We start from the raw sequence: 4,900 nt of genomic DNA, 5'->3' as shown, positions 1-4,900 counted from the left end.
ACTGGCAACGTACAGGAAGCATTCTCCTAAAGATGTTCGAGATTATGACTGTGTGAAAGATGCTATATTTTATAGGTATAAACTCTCATACAAGGTTCAGGGCCTACAAGAACATCATAAAGAGTGTCTTCTTGTCCAAATGATTTAATTGATTAGGGCATGTACTGCTATTTGCCTATTCTTCATTAATTAAGCAATGTCAGTGTTTTTTATTCACTAAGCTTTTCTAACAGTGCAACTGAAAGTACTTTAAATTTTCAAATATGTTTCTTTCGAGCAATATTTGGATTAGGAGTCAGTTTGGCAAATTACCCTCTGTATAACTCCTCCTTATCTGTTAACCAGAGACACAGGCTGCAGGAGACGGAAAGAAGTACACAATCTCATAATAAGGTTATCACCTTTAATTAATTTATAATGGCAGAAGTCACAGAAATATATTTAGGAGGAAAGTCCAATCATCTGGAGAAATTCTTGGTTTAATGGTGCAATATGAAAATAGCCTGGGATTGAGGGTGCTATTTTAATATACAGAAAAGTAAGTGGTATTCTAAATGTTTGCTATTACTGTTGTTTAAATTCCATAAAATCTACAGCCCTAAAACAGAGGTTTAGGCTGTAGATTTTATGGGGTAGTTACCAATGGGCCACTACCATAGATTCTACATTTAAATCTTGTAAAAATATGTTGCTAGACAATGCATTGTGCTGGTTGCTGCTTCCACAACCAGTACTGAAAAGGTTATTATCATTACAGGAATATGGAGGGTATCAATTGTAAAAACCATACAATGATCCAATAGTGCTTCATAATAAAGAAAAAATATATATATATTTTAATTAAATGAAAAGACACATTTCAACAAGTCATATTTATTGTGGTCATTATGCACATTGTGTATAGGTGTTTACACCATTTAAGCCCACTACATAGACACATACAGCATCTACATGTTGTGAGACAGAAATAAGTATGAAAAGAATGCTGTATGTAGCAGGCATCTGAAATGATTCCACGTTATCTCTGCGGTGTGATGAGATGATACAAATTACACATTGGATCACAGTGGTTAATCATTTACTTGTAAAACATTAAACCCTTAATTCTTAATACCTTACATATTTATAAGCATGTTGGATTCATTAATATTCTAACTAATTTATGTTTAATGATGTAGAATGCAGAGGGTCATCTTCTTAGTCGCTTCTTATCGGGTGGAATTTTTGTCACAATAGACTATTGTTATGCATTTTAAGACCTTCCAACGCCCATTCATTATTTTACTGAAAAATAAAAATGTGGAAAGTCAGTAAACACTAAATTTACAAAAAAACACCACCCTTAAAAAAAATAAAAGGAAATCCAGCATTTCTAGAGGGAAAGTGTATTAAAATTTGAGAAAATTGCAGCAATAAAATGGAATTAAAATATTTTTTTTAAAAAATTCCACAATTTTACAAGCTTGAATTTATAAGATTAATAAAATCTCAAAAATTAAATTAACACATTTGGCATCTAAAACCTGTCAAGTTTCTTTTGAAGTCAATTGAAGTTGTTTTTTCAACTTTCAAGCTATTTTCCTGAATAGTTTTTTTTAAAAAAAATGAAAAAACTAATTCTGTGAATTAACTTTAAGCATCTGAGAGGTTGCCTTTGCATTTCGAATTTAGGGGCACCTATAGACTGCCTACTTATTTATTAGATTGGGAGAAGGACTTCACTATAGATTACATTATCAAGCCACTCACTGCAATGACAATAACAACAATAATAAAGAAATCCTTGGAAATTTAATAGAAAAATAATGTCAGTTAATATTGCGGACAAAATATTATAGATGTTTGCACTTGCAGATACCTATTTAAAAATGGCACGGTAAATGAGAGCCAACCAGTTTCTGGTTGCAATATTTTACAAGCTACATACATTATTGGTATGAAGGTGAGTAGGAACATTTCTTCAAATATCAGATCTGAATTTCTTACCAAGCTTTAGGAGTGAAGGAAAGAAGAAAATTCCAAAACTGGCAATTGCGCATGCTCAACTTTTGGTGAACTTCTGACCCGCTCAGCTTCAGAACTGCATATTTTTCATCTTTAAGTGAATACAGGGGCCATACAAATCCATCTTCTTCATCTACATTAGGTGACCTGCCATTACAAGTGAAAAAAGGAGGGAAGAAGTCATGTGTTGTAATTCTTGAAAAGAGAATTCTTGAGGGACACATAATGTAAAATAAAGTCTTTGTAAAGGATGCAGTCAGTAATTCTCCAACCATTAAAGTATTTGATCTCCAGTCAATTTTCTGGTTATAACATACTGCATACATATGTAATAAATAAAAACATAAATACTGATTTCACCACCTAAAACCTGCCAAAATATTAAAAAAGAAATAGATTTAAAAAAGTTGTAAAAATTGACGGAAGCTTGTTTAACACAAACCAAGTATATATTTAAGTATTTGAATGCCCTCCTTATTTACTAGGAGAAGGTTCAATGCAACTGAACTACTGAGACCTATGGTTCTCAAAAACACAGCTGGGGAAATTGAAGTTCCCTTCTGAAATGGAGTTGGATTTTTAGTTTGGACCATATCCCCATATTTGCACTTCTTATATAAAATCTATAGAAAGAAATAAGTATAGAAACTGTACTGTAACGCACAGCAGTTGAAGAATAAATACATATATTTAAGTAAAATACTATAACCCCGTTCTTGCAAAATTGGCCCAGAATTTCATAATTGTTTTTGCTAAAAAGAGCTCAGATTTAGTGTAATGGCCTTTATTGATAAATGGCTTTCCAAAAAGCATTGGCAACTCAGCACCATGCAGAGCTCCCATCCATTCTGGCCATGGATCCGTTGATGACCGGTGATCATATACATAGACGAATACATTATTTTGATGCTCTACAGCATATCTTGCAAAACTTTTACAGAACATGTAAAGAAATAGTCCCGAAGAATCAGTTCCCATGGCTTCTCGATTTTTTCATCATTATTTCCATCTTCCAGTCTTTATATTGCAAGAGAATGGATTGTACACCAAGATCACCTGCTGAAGGGAAGAATCTTTTCAGCCTTTTTTGTAGCTCTTCTGAAGAAAAATGAGCTTTCTGTTTTTATGTTAAAATCAGAAGAATATATCAAAGTAAAAGGGTTTCCATCATCTTTTGTTATTCCTATCAGAATTTCTGTTCTTTTTATAGATTGCTCTAGAATATTTTCTGGCACATCTACTAGAAATCATGATCTACAATGGGAAGAAATTGTGTGAGGTCATATGGTTCCTTAGCCAAAAGTTGCTTTTCAGTCAAGAGTATCGGATCTGCATTGATTAAACAAGTTATAATAGCATCATTGTCTGTATGAGGACATTCAAGAAATTCAGCTAATTTCATAGTTAAGTGCTTTGCTCTCTCCTCAGAGTTTAATGCCCAATTTGATGTCACTGCCCCACTTTGGACTATGGCTCTGTTGTAATAAGCATAGCTTCCAGGTGATATTAAATGAAACCCAACTGATGCTGCCCCAGCACTATGTCCAAAGATAGTCACATTATCAGGATTCCCACCAAAAGCTGCAATGTTTTCACTGACCCACTGCAGAGCTAACCTCTGGTCAAATAATCCAGCATTCCCTGGTGCATCCTTGTGTCCTGGTAAAGCAAAAACCCAAAAGCTGCAACTCTATAGTTCATTGACACAACAATAACTCTTTCTGCATAAGCCAACACGCTTCCATCATATATATCTAAGGAAGTTGTACCGGATTCAAATCCACCTCCATGGATAAACACCATTACATGAGCATCTTTTGGCTTAGCAGATGGGACCCACACATTAAGATGAAGACAGTCCTCACTCATCTCATTGTTCACTAGAAATATTTCAGTGCCAGGAAATTCAGCAAATTTTTCTTCTCTGTTTTGAAAACAAGATTTTCCAAACGTTTCAGCTTTTAGAACCCCATGCCATGGTTTTCGTGGCTCAGTCTTTTTGAACCTTAGCCTTCCAGTTGGTGGTTCCCCATATGGAATTCCAAGATAAGCAGTAACATAACCTGACTGTATTGATAATTCTATGCCGCTGACCTGCCCCTGTTTTTACTTTTACAATGTTGTCATGGTCAGCATTAGCACTTATAATAAGGAATGACATCAACAGATTGCAGACTGCAGACATCTAAATGAGATTTGCTTGATTTTGGAACATTGTGTCTGTAAAAATATAAAAGATAAAATGACAAAAATGTTGCATATATATATATAATTTTTCAAATTCAAATCAAATAATATTGTAAATAAGAGTCATTTTTATCAATTTAACTTTAATGAACATGTTTTATCTACAGTATCTTTTCATTGTCTTCTGTTTCATGTAGGTCCTGTGTTCATCCCAATTTATGTTTTAATTTGGTAAATTAGTTCTAGGCAGTTTTAATAAAGCAGAAGTGTAATTAACTGTTGTCTAGCTTCATTTCCTTTTTTTCTTGTCTTAACAACTCAAGGGTTTTAAATGCTACAGTGCTGTATGGAATGGAGTTCCAATTTGTGACCACTGAAAAGGAGTCTTATGTTTCACAGCTAGCTACATAGAATGTAACTGAATCCAGGAATTATTGCTTGAATATATTTTGATTATACTATCTATTCTATCAGACAATATTTCATATCAATACCACAAGTTAAAACTCAACCTCATTAGGGATCATACAGATCCCTGTGGTGCAAGAGTACTAAGCACTAAGGAGTACAAGAGAAAATCTGTAGCATTTAGGAGGTGCAGAAGAATCCTATGCTTACCACTTACCACTTACAATAGGAGCACAGATTGTCTGCTGCCATTCTGGCAATGCAGAACAGAGTGAGCAAAGTGCAAAAAACAGGGCAAAAA

At 34.0% G+C, this 4,900-nt stretch overlaps 1 pseudogene; it reads right to left on the bottom strand.

Moving 5' to 3' along the window:
• Window positions 1–1,960: 1,960 nt before the first annotated feature.
• Window positions 1,961–4,219, bottom strand: LOC121397641 (annotated as a pseudogene).
• Between the last annotated feature and the right edge of the window lie 681 nt (window positions 4,220–4,900).

Source organism: Xenopus laevis, chromosome 8S (assembly GCF_017654675.1).
Source record: "Xenopus laevis strain J_2021 chromosome 8S, Xenopus_laevis_v10.1, whole genome shotgun sequence".
Classification (NCBI taxonomy): Eukaryota; Metazoa; Chordata; class Amphibia; order Anura; family Pipidae; genus Xenopus; species Xenopus laevis.
This window is presented reverse-complemented; position numbering and strand designations above follow the sequence as displayed.